The following is a 16,440-nucleotide window of genomic DNA, read 5'->3' on the forward strand; positions in this document are numbered from 1 at the left end:
GGTCCTCCAACATCAACTCCGCTGGGCCGGCCACGTTGTCCAGATGCCTGACCACCGTCTCCCAAAGCAGTTGCTCTATTCTGAACTTAAGAACGGAAAACGAAACACTGGTGGACAGGAAAAGAGATTTAAAGATGGCCTCAAAGCCAAGCTTAAAAACTCTGGCATAGACACTGAGAACTGGGAAGCCCTGGCCTTTGAGCGCTCCAGCTGGAGGACAGCTGTGACCAGCAGTGCTGCAGAATTTGAGGAGGCACGAGTGGAGGGTGAAAGAGAGAAACGTGCCAGGAGGAAGGCGCGTCAAGCCAACCCCGACCGGGACCGCCTTCCACCTGGAAACCAATGCCCTCTCTGCGGAAGAAGATGCAGAGCAAGAATAGGGCTCCACAGCCACATATGGACCCACAAGGAAATCCATAATGGAAGACCATCTTACTCGTCCAACGAGGGATCGCCTAAGTAAGATACTGCCTTTCTTACCCTGAAGAGGCCTCAAGGCGGTTTACACTCAGCACAGTTCGATGCCCCCCAACATATAAATACAATTAAAAACCTAGCATATAAAATATAGTGGTGGTTTTGGCCCAGCTTACTTGTCCGAACGCATCTGCCCCTACATCCAGCCTCAGAGTTTAAGATCATCCGGGGATCATCCGTTTAAGATCATCCGGGGAGGCCCCGCTCTTGCCAGCGTTGCAAATACGTCTGGTGGGGACGAGAGACAGAGCCTTCTCAGTTGTGGCCCCCATCTGTGCAACTCGCTTCCCAACGAGGTGAGATTGGCTCCGTTCCTCCGGTCATTTAGGAAGAAATTGAAGTCGTGGTTATGGGACCAAGCTTTTGGACAACAGACATAGATAGCACTCTGGGCATGGAATTGGGTATGGAATTGACTGGAATGGTGATATGGCTATTAATGTCAGTTTCTGTGTTTTGGGTTATGTAGTAGATTTCCAAAATGTGTTTTTACTTTTTAGAGCTGTAAGCATGTGTATGTAATCATGTCCAGCAGGGATAGTGTTAACGAACCGCTGAGTTTTGTATGAATCCTAGAAAGGTATATATGTGTGTCAGTTCCTGCTTCTTGTGTGTGAGGCCGGATGCTTTCAATGGAATGTGAAGGAAGCTGTTGCAATCCAGAGCAGGGAACGAGGCCCTAAGATAACTATCCACCACACTTGGCTGTGAAAAACAATCCTTTTTTATTGAAGAAAAATGGTTACAAAATAAAGGAAAAATGCAAGTCAAAAGCCACAGCAAAATCAGCAAACATGAATTTAAATGGACAAAGCAAAACCAAAAGCCTCACTGGGAAATACTGGAACCTGTTAGCAATCCACTCACCGTACTTGATATCCTAGAAATCTTCCCAAACTATGGCCAGGGAACCGGGAGAACTGCCAAGGTCTTCATCAATCTGAAACAATGCCTGAACTGAGAAAGTCAGCCCAGCGGAAGGCACTTCAAGCCTAAGAATTGGTTCCGTGAACCGCCCCTCTGCTTTGAAGCCATTGTTTATATTTCTCTTAATCGGGAAGACCTACGCAAGCTGAGTGATTTACTTCTGTCTTGCCAAATCTGGCCCCTTCTGTTCTCATTAAAGTTACCAGGTGCAGAAGGGAGTGAAAGGTCATGGCTTCCCTCTGAAACATTCTCATGAACACTGGTACTTTCATTTTCCAAATCTACAGAAGTTCCTTCCTCACTAATTTCAGGAACATTGGCATTTTCCAAACCTACAGCAGTTTCTTCCTCACTAATTTCAGGAGCATTGGCATCAAAAGGTACATTTCCACTAGCATCAGTAATACTTTCATTAGCATCAGGAGGAACAAACAGAGAATCAGGTTCAAGTTCAAACTCAGGATGAACCCCAACAGAGGCGTGTCTACTGCTTGTGAAGAAGGCTCAGCGTAGCCATTACCGATTCCTCTTTTGCCGGAGACAGATGCTGCTACGTAACTCTGCTGTATATAGCTGTAAATAAAGCTAATGGTTTAATTACTTTATGACTGTGTGCAGGGACAGCTTTATTGCCTCACCAATTGGCACTAATTGATGCCCCCCAAGATATAAATACAATTAAAAACATTACATATAAAATATAGTGATGGTTTTGACCTGTAAAGCCTTATATGGTTCTGGCCAAGCTTACTTGTCTGAACGCATCTACCCCTACGTTCAGTCTTGCAGTGGTCCATGCTCTTGTTACATCCCGAATAGACTACTGCAACACACTCTACCTGGGAAGGAATCCCACGGGAGCATTGCAGCGCACCCAAATACCTGGGAGTCACTTTGGACCGTGCTCTGACCTACAAGAAGCACTGCCTGAACATCAAACAAAAAGTGGGCGAGAGAAACAACATCATACGAAAGCGGACTGGCACAACCTGGGGATCACAACCAGACACAGTGAAGACATCTGTCCTTGCGCTATGCTACTCTGCTGCTGAGTATGCATGCCCAGTGTGGAACACATCTCACCACACTAAAACAGTGATGTGGCTCTTAATGAGACATGCCGCATTATCACAGGGTGTCTGCGCCCTACACCACTGGAGAAATTACACTGCTTAGCCGGTATTGCACCACCTGACATCCGCCGGGAAGTAGCAGCCAATAGTGAAAGGACCAAGGCAGAGACATCTCCAGCTCATCCCCTGTTTGGGTATCAGCCAGCACGTCAACGACTTAAATCTAGAAATAGTTTTCTAAGATCTACAGAGACACTCGCTGGAACACCCCAGCAAGCGACAGTCCAAAAGTGGCAGGCCCAAACCCAGCACCTCAATCCATGGGTGATGCCGGATGAGAGACTCCCCCCTGGGCACTCAGAAGACTGGGCGACTTGGAAGGCGCTGAACAGACTGCGCTCTGGCACCACGAGATGCAGAGCCAACCTCAAGAAATGGGGCCACAAAGTGGAATCCTCGACATGCGAGTGTGGAGAGGAGCCAACCACTGACCACCTGCTGCAATGCACCCTGAGCCCTGCCACATGCACGATGGAGGACCTTCTTGCGGCAACCCCAGAGGCACTCCAAGGGGCCAGAGACTGGTCAAAGGACATTTAACCAAATACCAAATTTGCAAGATCTGTGTGGTTTTTCTTTTTTTCTTTCTTTCTTTTTCTTTTTAATCTCTGTGTTTGTTTTGCTCTGTTAGAATTGTAATACAATGGTTGCTGATGACACGATAAATAAATAAATACGCGGGGTTGCCCTTGAAGACTGTTCGGAAACTTCAACTGGTCCACCGAGCGGCAGCCAGACTGCTCACCGGAGCGATGTACAGGGAACACACCACCCCCTTGCTGTGTCAGCTCCACTGGCTGGCGGTTCAGTTCCGAGAACAATTCAAGGTGCTGGTTTTGACCTACCAAACCCTGTACGGTTCCGGTCCAGTGTATCTGTCCGAACGTATCTCCCTCTACGTCCCACCCCGGAGTTTGAGATTATCTGGGGAGGCCCTGCTCTCGACCCCACCGCTATCACAAGTGAGGCTGGTGGGGACGAGGAGCAGGGCCTTCTCAGTGGTGGCCCCCCACCTGTGGAACTCATTCCCGGGGGAAATTAAGGCATCAACATCCCTCCTCTCCTTCAGGAGGAAGGTAAAGATGAGAGGCCTTTGGGCACTCTGACAACTAGATATAGACAACCAGATGGATAGGACTGAAAGGACTGACAATTGTGGAATTGGAATTGAACTATGAGATTGTGAAACGCTGACCATCAATGCGGAGAAATGGTTTGTATTGGTTTGACTGCTTTGATGGTTGTTTTTGCCAACAATAATTATTGTCTTCTGTTAATTGATGTTACTGCTAGATTTGCTGTTTCTGTTAAGTGATGTTATTTGCCTTATTGCTGTTATGTGATGCGGGCATCGAATTGTGCCTTGCTTTTTGTAAGCCCCCTTGAGTCCCCTCCGGGGTGAGAAGGGCGGGGCAGAAGCAACCGAAATAAATAAATAAATAATACTGGGTTTTTTTACTGTTTTAATTAATGTTTTACTTATTGTTTTTAATTGTTGTTATGTTGCTCTGTTATATGTAGTGGCATCGAATTGCCAGTAAGGTAATGCTCAAGATCCTGCAAGGAGGAAGACTCCAGCAAGACATGGAGCGAGAGTTGCCAGATGTTCAAGCTGGGTTTAGAAAAGGCAGAGGAACGAGAGACCAGATTGCCAATATCCAGATGCTGGAGAATGGAGAAAGGCAGGGAGTTTCAGAAAAAAATCTACTTCTGCTTCATTGACTATTCTAAAGCCTTTGACTGTGTGGATCATCATAAATGGTGGCAAGTTCTTGGTGGGATGGGCATCCCAAGCCCCCTTCCCTCTCTCCTGAGGAATCTGCACAAGGACCAAGGAGCCACGGTCAGAACTGACCACGGAACAGGAGACGGGTTCAAGATTGGGAAAGGCGTACGGCAAGGCTGCATCCTCTCACCCAACCTATTCCACTTGTATGCAGAACACATCATGCGAGGATGTGCGGGGCTTGAGGAATGCAAAGCTGGGGTGGAAATGGCTGGAAGAAACATTAACAACCTCAGATATGCAGATGACACCACTCTGATGGCCGAAAACGAGGAGGAGCTGAGGAGCCTTCTCATCAAGGTGAGAGAAGAAAGCGCAAAATCCGGGTTGCAGCTAAACGTCAAAAAAACCAAGATTATGGCAACAAGAATGATTGACAACTGGGAAACAGAGGGAGAAAACGTGGAGGCCGTGACAGGGTTTGTATTTCTAGGCGCAAAGATGAGTGCAGATGCAGACTGTGGCCAGGAAATCAGGAGACGCTTCCTTCTTGGGAGGAGAGCAAGGTCCAGTCTCGATGAAATAGTGAAGAGTAGAGACATCAGACTGGCAACCAAGATCCATTGCCTAGTCCAAGCCATGGTCTTCCCTGTAGTCACCTACGGATGTGAGAGCTGGACCTTCGGGAAGGCTGAGCGAAGGAAGAGAGATGCCTTTGAACTGTGGTATTGGAGGAAAGTTCTGAGAGTGCCCTGGACTGCGAGAAGATCCAACCAGTCCATCCTCCAGGAAATAAAGCCCGACTGCTCACTGGAGGGAAGGAGACTAGAGACAAAGTTGAAGTCCTTTGGCCACATCATGAGGAGACAGGAAAGCCTAGAGAAGGGAATGATGCTGGGGAAAGTGGAAGGCAAAAGGAAGAGGGGCCAAGATGGATGGATGGCATCCTTGAAGGGACTGGACTGACCTTGAAGGAGCTGGGGGTGGTGACGGCTGACAGGGAGCTCTGGCGTGGGCTGGTCCGTGAGGCCACGAAGACTCGGAGACGACTGAACGAATGAACAACAATAAATCGAATTGCTGCCAAATGTAAGCCGTCCTGAGTCACCCTTCGGGGGTTGAGAAGGAATGGGATAGAAATACCAGAAACAATTAAATAAATAGTTTCATTAAAAAGTCAATAAAATCATACATCCTTAACATCTCCTTACTGAAATCACTATTCAATCGCATTGTCAGTTGTTCCATGGTCTATCATTGCCTGTTACATTGGGTTTGCACATGCCTGCTCAAAAACCTTTTTGCAAAATGTGAAGAGGGAGGGGGCTGGTCTAACGTCCCTAGGAAGGGCGTTCCACAGCCAAGGCGCCACTGCCGAGAAGGCCCTGTCTCTTGTTCCCACCAAGCGCATCTGAGACGGAGGCGAGACCGAGAGAAGGCCTCCCCAGACGATCTTAAAGTTTATATTTTATTTATTTTATTTGGAGTGCTTCTACCCCGCCCTTCTCAACCCCCGAGGGGTGACTCAGGACGGCTTACAAAAGGCACAATTCGATGCCTGACAATTCACAAAATACAGTACAATATACAATACACAAATTTACCACACAATGTCAACAGTTGCTTTGTTTGAGAGGCGGGGCGAGGCTACATTCTGTTAGCCAGCACTGCAGGCCAGCAATTAGTGGCCCATTGTTCTGCTTCCTGTTTACCATATATAAGCCAGGGCTCAACTCAAAGGTCAGTGTGCTCCCACAGAGGTTGGGGAAGCAAGAAGCCATCTTGTTCCCTTCTGCTTCAGGATAAGCCTTGTCTTAAATGGCACTAGAAATCTGAGTAAGTGTTTAAAATTAGTTGCTTTGAGTGTTGCTTTGTTAGAGTTTAAGTTTGTTAGAGTTTAAGGGTTTAAAATTAGCTGCTTGAGTGTTGCTTTGAGTGTTGTATACTATCAACAATCAACCAGTATACTAGCAGCAATAAAATCATCTTGTGTTCAATGTTCGCCAATTCCTAATCCGTAATCCATCTAGCATCGTCATTATCCTTTCCTACTCTGGTCGTCACTGGTTGTCTTTGTCCATCTGCCAGCTTATCCGAAGGCCTGGTCCCACATCCAGGTTTTTAGCTTCCTTCTGAAAGCAAGGAGGGATGTTGATGACCTAATCTCCCCCGGGAGTGTATTCCACAGGCGAGGGGCCACCACCGAGAAGGCCCTGTCCCTCGTCCCCACCAGTCTTGCTTGTGATAAAGGTGGGGCTGAGAGCAGGGCCTCCTCAGATAATCTCAAACTCCAGGGTGGGACGTAGAGGGAGATACGTTCGGACAGGTACGCTGGGCCGGAGCCGTAAAGGGTTTTGTAGGTCAAAACCGGCACTTTGAATTGTGCTCGGAACTGGATCAGCAGCCAGTGGAGCTGACATAACAGAGGGGTGGCATGCTCCCTGCATGACGCTCCCGTGAGTAATCTAGCCGCTGCCCGTTGGTCTAATTGAAGTTTCCGAGCGTGGACCACCGTGGCCAGATCCGACTTCCTAAAGTATGGGCGCAGCTGGTGCACAAGTTTTAATTGTGCAAAAGCTCTCCCAGCCACCGCCGAGACCTGGGTTTCCAGGCTCAGCGATGAGTCCAGGATCACTCCCAAGCTGCGAACCTGTGTCTTCCGGGGGAGTGTATATTGCAGGGCCTTGTTTCCGTTATTCAGGGAAGGCACACTGGAACAGCCGCGTTTTCAGGCTCCTCCGCAAGACTGCCAATGTGGGGGCTTCTCGGATATTGTTGGGGTTCAGCCTGAGTTTGAACTTGAACCTGATTCTCTGTTTGTTCCTCCTGATGCTAATGAAAGTATATTTACTGATGCTAGTGGAAATGTACCTTTTGATGCCAATGCTCCTGAAATTAGTGAGGAAGAAACTGCTGTAGGTTTGGAAAATGCCAATGTTCCTGAAATTAGTGAGGAAGGAACGTCTGTAGATTTGGAAAATGAAAGTACCAGTGTTCATGAGAATGTTGCAGAGGGAGACCTTGAACTTTCCCTCCCTTCTGCACCTGTTAACTGTAATGACAACAGAAGGGGCCAAATTTGGGAAGACAGAAGTAAATCACTCAGTTTGCGTCAATCCTCCCGAATTCAAGAATTAAAAACATTGGCTTCAAAACAGAAGGGCGGTTCACAGAACCGATTCTTGAGTTTTAATTGCAATACGCCGAGCTGATTGCCTCAGTTCAGGCATCGTTTCAGAATTGATGAAGACCTTGGCAGTTCTCCCGGTTCCCTGGCCATAGTTTGGGAAGATTTCTAGGATATCAAGTACGGTTAGTGGATTGCTAACAGGTTCCAGTATTTCCCAGTGAGGCTTTTGGTTTTGCTTTGTCCATTTAAATTCATGTTTGCTGATTTTGCTGTGGCTTTTGACTTGCATTTTTCCTTTATTTTGTAACCATTTTTCTTCAATAAAAAAGGATTGTTTTTCACAGCCAAGTGTGGTGGAGAGTTATCTTAGGGCCTCGTTCCCTGCTCTGGATTGCAACAGATATCCTTGGGGAGTGAGTTACAGAATCGGGGGGCCACCACAGAGAAGTCCTTCTCCCTCATCCCCACCAATCGCGCCTGCGAAGGAGGTGGGAGTGCGAGCAGGGCCTCCCCAGATGACCAAAGAGATTGCATGGGTTCGTACACAGAAGTGCGGTCACGCAGGTAGGCGGGTCCCAAACCATTCAGGCCTTGTAGGTAGGAACCTGTATTACGGTATATTGCTTTAATCCCAGTGTGTGTGTGTGTGTTAAAGAAAGCCTAAACAGAAAAGCCTTGCAAAGTATTAATGATTAACTGCAGCTGCAGAATGCTAGCTAGGCCACACCTTTTAAATGTAACAATTTGAGGCTTGTGCAGACGGCTGGCAGTTGGAAGTTTGAATCGCTAGAGAGAAGAAGCAAGAAGCTGAGGTTATGGTGAAGTAACCATGTTTTATTTTGTTATGCTCTATGATTTAAAACACAGAAGATTTATTCTGCATTACTTACAGTGACTATGTAAGTGTGCCAAACTGTTTTATTTTTCAACTCTGCATCCAAGAGTAAAGTTCTACTGTTTTGTTTCTTCTGACTGGTCTGTGTCTTTGGCATTGGGTTTTTGGGCATATTGGACATTGCTACTGCGCAACAAACTGACTCAGCACAACAGGTTATGGGCCCAGCATAACCCAGTATGCACCAGTATAACCCAGCCTAATTTTGCAAAGACCCTAACAGAGGAATTTTTTTTTTGACTTTACTTTGTTGTGGGACTAAACTCTGGAAGATGGATCCAGGAGGGAGGGAAGGAAGGGAAAGAAAGAAGGAAAAGGAGGGAGGGTTGGGGAGAGAAGGAAGGAAGGAATGAAAGGAGGGAGGGAGGGAGGGAAGGGAAAGAAAGAAGGAAAAGGAGGGAGGGACGGGGAGAGAAGGAAGGAAGGAAAGGAAGGGAAAGGAAGAAAGAAGGAAGGAAAAGGAGGGAGGGATGGGGAGAGAAGGAAGGAAAGGAAGGGAAAGAAAGAAGGAAGGAAAAGGAGGGAGGGATGGGGAGAGAAGGAAGGAATGAAAGGAAGGAGGGAGGGAAGGAAGGGAAAGAAAGAAGGAAAAGGAGGGAGGGACGGGGAGAGAAGGAAGGAAGGAAAGGAAGGGAAAGAAAGAAGGAAGGAAAAGAAGGGAGGGATGGGGAGAGAAGGAAGGACAGAAAGAAAGAAGGGGGAGGGAAGGAAGGGAAAGAACGAAGGAAGGAAAAGGAGGGAGGGATGGGGAGAGAAGGAAGGAAGGAGGGAAGGTAGGGAAAGAAAGAAGGAAGGAAAAGGAGGGAGGGATGGGGAGAGAAGGAAGGAAGGAGGGAAGGAAGGGAAAGAAAGAAGGAAGGAAAAGGAGGGAGGGATGGGGAGAGAAGGAAGGAAGGAATGAAAGGAGGGAGGGAGGGAAGGGAAAGGAAGGAAAAGGAGGGAGGGACGGGGAGAGAAGGAAGGAAGGAAAGGAAGGGAAAGGAAGAAAGAAGGAAGGAAAAGGAGGGAGGGATGGGGAGAGAAGGAAGGAAAGGAAGGGAAAGAAAGAAGGAAGGAAAAGGAGGGAGGGATGGGGAGAGAAGGAAGGAATGAAAGGAAGGAGGGAGGGAAGGAAGGGAAAGAAAGAAGGAAAAGGAGGGAGGGACGGGGAGAGAAGGAAGGAAGGAATGAAAGGAGGGAAGGAAGGAAGGGAAAGGAGGGAGGGACGGGGAGAGAAGGAAGGAAGGAAAGGAAGGGAAAGAAAGAAGGAAGGAAAAGAAGGGAGGGATGGGGAGAGAAGGAAGGACAGAAAGAAAGAAGGGGGAGGGAAGGAAGGGAAAGAACGAAGGAAGGAAAAGGAGGGAGGGATGGGGAGAGAAGGAAGGAAGGAGGGAAGGAAGGGAAAGAAAGAAGGAAGGAAAAGGAGGGAGGGATGGGGAGAGAAGGAAGGAAGGAGGGAAGGAAGGGAAAGAAAGAAGGAAGGAAAAGGAGGGAGGGATGGGGAGAGAAGGAAGGAAGGAATGGAAGGAAGGAGGGGGAAGGAAGGGAAAGAAAGAAGGAAAAGGAGGGAGGGACAGGGAGAGAAGGAAGGAAGGAATGAAAGGAAGGAGGGAAGGAAGGAAGGGAAAGGAGGGAGGGACGGGGAGAGAAGGAAGGAAGGAAGGACAGAAAGAAAGAAGGGGAGGGAAGGAAGGGAAAGAACGAAGGAAGGAAAAGGAGGGAGGGATGGGAAGAGAAGGAAGGAAGGAATGAAAGGAAGGAGGGAAGGAAGGAAGGGAAAGAAAGAAGGAAAAGGAGGGAGGGACGGGGAGAGAAGGAAGGAAGGAAAGGAAGGGAAAGAAGGGAGGGACGGGGAGAGAAGGAAGGAAGGAATGAAAGGAAGGAGGGAAGGAAGGAGGGAGGGAAGGGAAAGAAAGAAAGAAAGAAGGAAAAGGAGGGAGGGATGGGGAGAGAAGGAAGGACAGAAAGAAAGAAGGGGGAGGGAAGGAAGGGAAAGAAAGAAGGAAGGGAAAGGAGGGAGGGATGGGGAGAGAAGGAAGGAATGAAAGGAAGGAAGGAAGGAAGGGAAAGAAAGAAGGAAAAGGAGGGAGGGACGGGGAGAGAAGGAAGGAAGGAAAGGAAGGGAAAGAAGGGAGGGACGGGGGAGAGAAGGAAGGAAGGAATGAAAGGAAGGAGGGAAGGAAGGAGGGAGGGAAGGGAAAGAAAGAAAGAAGGAAAAGGAGGGAGGGATGGGGAGAGAAGGAAGGACAGAAAGAAAGAAGGGGGAGGGAAGGAAGGGAAAGAAAGAAGGAAGGGAAAGGAGGGAGGGATGGGGAGAGAAGGAAGGAATGAAAGGAAGGAGGGAGGGAAGGAAAGAAAGAAGGAAGGAAAAGGAGGGAGGGATGGGAGAGAAGGAAGGAAGGAATAAAAGGAGGGAGGGAGGGGAAGGGAAGGAAGGGAGGGAGGAGGGATGGGGAGAGACGGAAGGAAGGAATGAAAAAAGGGAGGGAAGGAAGGGAAAGAAAGAAGGAAGGGAAAGAAGGAAGGAAGGGGAAGGAGGAAGGCATGGGGAGAGAAGGAAAGAAAGAAAGAAAGGAGGGAGGGAAGAGAAAGAAGGAAAAGGAGGGAGGAAAGGATGAGGAGAGAAAAAAGGAATGAAAGGAGGTGGATTTGGAGAGAATGAGGGAAGGAATGGAAGGAGGGAAGGAAGGAAGGGAAAGAAAGAAGGAAGGAAAAGGAACGAGGGATGGGGAAAGAAGGAAGGAAAGAAAGAAAGAAAGAAGGGGGAGGGAATGAAGGGAAAGAAAGAAAGAAAAGGAGGGAGGGAGGGATGAGGAGAGAAGGAAGAAAGAAAGAAAGAAAGAAAGAAAGAAAGAAAGAAAGAAAGAAAGAAAGAAAGGAGTGGGGAGGCAAGGAAGGAAGGGACTCCCCAAGCCTGCCTTCAAGGAGAGGGAAGGCTTGTCCGCCCTTGGCTTTTCAGGGGTGTGTGTGTGCCTGCCCCTCTTTCCTCCAGGGAACGCATGGAAGGCCCCCTCCCCAACCCAATGCCCACCACCCATTCACAGACCCAGAGGCGGCCCCACACCTCTTACCTCCTTCCTTCTTTCCTTCTTTCCTTCTTTCCTTCTTTCCTTCCTTCCTTCCTTCCTTCCTTCCTTCCTTCCTTCCTTCCTTCCTTCCTTCCTTCCTTCCTTCCTTCCTTCCTTCCTTCCTTCCTTCCTTCCTTCCTTCCTTCTCGCCGCTCTTTGCTCCAACCTGAACTCAGCCCCAAGCGTGTGTGTGTGGGGGGGGGGGGGTTGCCCGGATGCAGCGCTGCCCCCCCCCCTAAAAAGGCGCCTTCGGACCCAGAGGTCCCTCCCCTCCCCGCCCCCTTTCCTCCCGGCATCCCATAATATCCTTCCTCCTTCAAGGGGCCTCCCCCCCTCCCTCCCAGGGAAAGAGAGGGGGGGGGGCAAAGAAGACACAAAGTCTCCAGCTCTAGAGCCGGAAGGAAGCCCCCCGAAACAAAGTCGCACCTCCCCGGGCAAGTGGGGAAGGGACCCGGCCTGCCTGGCTTCCTTCTCTCCTGCCTCCCTCCCTCCTTGGCTTCCCTGTTGTTGTTGTTGTTGATTCATTCAGTGGCTCCCACCGACAAGAAGCACTGCCTGAACATCAAGCAAACAGTGGGTGCTAGAAACAATATCATACGAAAGCTGACTGGCACAACCTGGGGATCACAACCAGACACAGTGAAGACATCTGCCCTTGCGCTATGCTACTCTGCTGCTGAGTATGCATGCCCAGTGTGGAACACATCTCACCACACTAAAACAGTGATGTGGCTCTTAATGAGACATGCCGCATTATCACAGGGTGCCTGCGCCCTACACCACGGGAGAAATTACACTGCTTAGCCAATATGGCACCACCTGACTGTTGGGGTTCAGCCTGAGTTTGAACTTGAACCTGATTCTCTGTTTGTTCCTCCTGATGCTAATGAAAGTATATTTACTGATGCTAGTGGAAATGTACCTTTTGATGCCAATGCTCCTGAAATTAGTGAGGAAGAATCTGCTGTAGGTTTGGAAAATGCCAATGTTCCTGAAATTAGTGAGGAAGGAACTTCTGTAGATTTGGAAAATGCAAGTCAAAAGCCACAGCAAAATCAGCAAACATGAATTTAAATGGACCAAGCAAAACCAAAAGCCTCACTGGGAAATACTGGAACCTGTTAGCAATCCACTAACCGTACTTGATATCCTAGAAATCTTCCCAAACTATGGCCAGGGAACCGGGAGAACTGCCAAGGTCTTCATCAATTCTGAAACGATGCCTGAACTGAGGCAATCAGCTCGGCGTATTGCAATTAAAACTCAAGAATCGGTTCCGTGAACCGCCCTTCTGTTTTGAAGCCAATGTTTTTAATTCTTGAATTCGGGAGGATCGACGCAAACTGAGTGTTTTATTTCTGTCTTCCCAAATTTGGCCCCTTCTGTTGTCATTACAGTTAACCGGTGCAGAAGGGAGGGAAAGTTCAAGGTCTCCCTCTGAAACATTCTCAGGAACACTGGTACTTTGATTTTCCAAATCTACAGAAGTTCCTTCCTCACTAATTTCAGGAACATTGGCATTTTCCAAACCTACAGCAGATTCTTCCTCACTAATTTCAGGAGCATTGGCATCAAAAGGTACATTTCCACTAGCATCAGTAAATATACTTTCATTAGCATCAGGAGGAACAAACAGAGAATCAGGTTCAAGTTCAAACTCAGGCTGAACCCCAACACTGACATCCGCCGGGAAGTGGCAGCCAATAGTGAAAGGACCAAGGCAGAGACATCTCCAGCTCATCCCCTGTTTGGGTATCAGCCAGCACGCCAACGACTTAAATCAAGACATAGTTTTCTAAGATCTACAGAGACACTCGCTGGAACACCCCAGCAAGTGAGAGTCCAAAAGTGGCAGGCTCAAACCCAGCACCTCAACCAATAGCTGATACCAAATGAGAGACTCCCCCCTGGGCACACAGAAGACGGGGCAACTTGGAAGGCATTGAACAGTGGATGTGGCTCTTAATGAGACATGCTGCATTATCACGGGGTGTCTGCGCCCTACACCACTGGAGAAATTACACTGCTTAGCCGGTATTGCACCACCTGACATCTGCCGGGAAGGAGCAGCCAATAGTGAAAGGACCAAGGCAGGGACATCTCCAGCACATCCCCTGTTTGGGTATCAGCCAGCATGTCAACGACTTAAATCCAGACATAGTTTTCTAAGATCTACAGAGACACTCGCTGGAACACCCCAGCAAGCGAGAGTCCAAAAGTGGCAGGCTCAAACCCAGAACTGATACCAAATGAGAGACTCCCCCCTGGGCATACAGAAGACAGGGCGACTTGGAAAGCACTGAACAGACTGCACTCTGGCATCACGAGATGCAGACCCAACCTCAAGAAATGGGGCCACAAAGTGGAGTCCACAACATGCGAGTGCGGAGAGGAGCAAACCACTGGCCACCTGCTGCAATGCACCCTGAGCCCTGCCACATGATGCACCATGGAGGACCTTCTTGCGGCAACACCAGAGGCACTCCAAGTGGCCAGATACTGGTCAAAGGACATTTAACTAAATACCAAATTTGCAAAATCTGTGTGTTTTTTTTTCCTTTTTCTTTTTAATCTGTGTGTTTGTTTTGCTCTGTTAGAATTGTAATACAATGGTTGCTGATGACACGATAAATAACTGAAATAATGTGATGGTTGGGGGTCACCACAACAGGAGGAACCGGATTAAGGGGTCACCGCATTAGGAAGGTTGAGAGCCACTGCTGTAGAGAGACCGATTCTTGTCCTGCATGTTCGCTTTGAGGACATTGGATTCCAGGTGGAAGGCGGTCCCGACCAGAGTGCGCTTGGTGTGCCTTGACCCGTTTCTCCCTTGCGCCCTTCATATGTGCCTCTTGGAATCCCACCACACTGCTGGTCACAGCTGACCTCCAGTTTCAATGCCGGAGAGCCAGGGCTTCCCAGTTCTCAGTGCCTCGGCCACGGTTGTTGAGATTGGCTTTGAGCCCATCTTTCAATCTCTTTTCCTGTCCACCCACATTCCGTATTCCGTTCTTGAACATACAAATTAGCAAAATCCATCGTGATATAAATATATAGGAAGGTGGGGGCCCTGGCTCCTGTGGCCCTGTGTTGAAACACACCAAAACACAAGGGTCAATCAGGCAATGGGTGCAGCCAGACCCCAGAGAAGCCTGGCTCTGGGGTCCAACAGAGACACCTTTCAGTTGCAAAGGGGAGGACTGGGGGCACAGAGCCACATTGTTGGAAGGGGACCCCAAAGGCCATCTAGTCCAACCTGCTTCTGCCAGGCAGAGAGACACAGTTCTCCAATGGAGGGATGAGTGGCATAACAAGGGTGAGCTCCTGCTGTTAGCCCCAGCTTCTGCCAACCCAGAGTTTGAAAACATACAAATGTGAGTAGATCAATAGGTACTCCCTCATTGGGAAGCTAAGGGCGCTCCACCTAGTCATGCCAGTGGCCACATGACCTTGGAGGCGTCTAAGGACAATGCCGGCTCGTTGGCTTAGAAATTGAGATTTTTTTTTTATTTATCAAGTCAGGAGCAAACCAAACAGTTGTATTAAATTAAAGACAAACAAACAAACAAAACAAAACAAAATATTTGCAGACTTGACATTCTATTACATGTCCTTTGAGCAGTATCTGGCCCCTTGGATTGCTTCTGGTGTTGCTGCAAGGAGGTCCTCCATTGTGAGTGTGGCAGGGCTCAGGGTGCATTGCAGCAGGTGGTCTGTGGTTTGCTCTTCTCCGCACTCGCATGTCGTGGACTTCACTTTGTGGCCCCATTTCTGAAGGTTGGCTCTGCATCTCATGGTGCCAGAGTGCAGTCTGTTCAGCGCCTTCCAAGTCGCCCAGTCTTCTGTGTGCCCAGGGGGGAGTCTCTCATCTGGTATCAACCATTGGTTGGGGTTCTGGGTTCTAGCCTGCCACTTTTGGACTCTTGCTTGCTGGGGTGTTCCAGTGAGGGTCTCTGTAGATCTTAGAAAACTATTTCTAGATTTAAGTCGTTGACGTGCTGGCTGATACCCAAACAAGGGATGAGCTGGAGATGTCTCTGCCTTGGTTCTTTCACTCTTGGCTGCTACTTCCCAGCGGATGTCAGGTGGTGCAATAGCGGCTAAGCCGTGTAATTTCTCCAGTGGTGTGGGGCGCAGGCACCCTGTTATAATGCGGCATGTCTCATTCAGAGCCACATCCCCTGTTTTAGCGTGGTGAGATGTGTTCCACACTGGGCATGCATACTCAGCAGCAGAGTAGCACAGTGCAAGGGCAGATGTCTTCACTGTGTCTGGTTGTGATCCCCAGGTTGTGCCAGTCAGCTTTCGTATGATTTTGTTTCTAGCACTCACTTTTTGCTTGAAGAAATGGAGATGAGCACCAGAGTCCCAGAGTCAGATTCGATTGGACTTAATGTCAGGGGAAACCTTTACGCTATATATATGATGCAGGAAAGAGGGGCTCCCTAGCCAAAGGGGCTGTATGCCTAAACATGCCTAACCACAAGGTTCAATCCGGCCCTGGGTGCAGCTAGCCAGACCCTTGGGAGGCCTGGCCCTGAAGGCTTGGGGTCCAGCAGAGCAGCCTTTCAGTTAAAAAGGGACTGAAGGGAAGGACTGGGAGCACAGAGCCACATCGTTGGAAGGGGACCCCAAAGGCCATCGAGTCCAGCCTGCTTCTGTTAGCCCCAGCTTCTGCTAACCCAGAGTTTGAAAACATGCAAATGTGAGTAGATCAATAGGTACTGCTTTGGTGGGAAGGTAAGGGTGCTCCATGCAGTAATAATAATAATAATAATAATAATTATTATTATTATTATTATTTGTAGGCCATCTAGTCCAGCCCTCTTCTGCCAGGCAGGAAGATACAGTCCTCCAATGGAGAGCTGAATGAGGTGAGATAATGGAGAGATGAGTGAAATAACAGGGGTGAGCTCCTGCTGTTAGCCCCAGCTTCTGCTAACCCGGAGTTTGAAAACATGCAAATGTGAGTAGATCAATAAATACTGCCTTGGGGTGAAGGTAAAGGCGCTCCATGCAGTAATAATAATAATAATAATAATAATGTATTGTTAAAGGCTTTCATGGCCAGAATAACTGGGTTATTGTAGGTTTCTTCGGGCTAT

General features: G+C 48.6%; 1 protein-coding gene across 1 annotated transcript in view; it reads right to left on the reverse strand.

Moving 5' to 3' along the window:
- Nucleotides 1-11,513, reverse strand: part of LOC132772920 (zinc finger protein 658B-like) — a 53,243-nt gene extending 41,730 nt beyond the window's left edge. Inside the window, exon 1 of the mRNA XM_067468307.1 lies at nucleotides 11,339-11,513. The gene's annotated coding sequence lies outside the window, so the exon portion shown is untranslated. The remainder of the gene's footprint in view (nucleotides 1-11,338) is intronic.
- Nucleotides 11,514-16,440: the final 4,927 nt, after the last annotated feature.

This window comes from Anolis sagrei, chromosome 4, assembly GCF_037176765.1.
Source record: "Anolis sagrei isolate rAnoSag1 chromosome 4, rAnoSag1.mat, whole genome shotgun sequence".
Lineage (NCBI taxonomy): Eukaryota > Metazoa > Chordata > Lepidosauria > Squamata > Dactyloidae > Anolis > Anolis sagrei.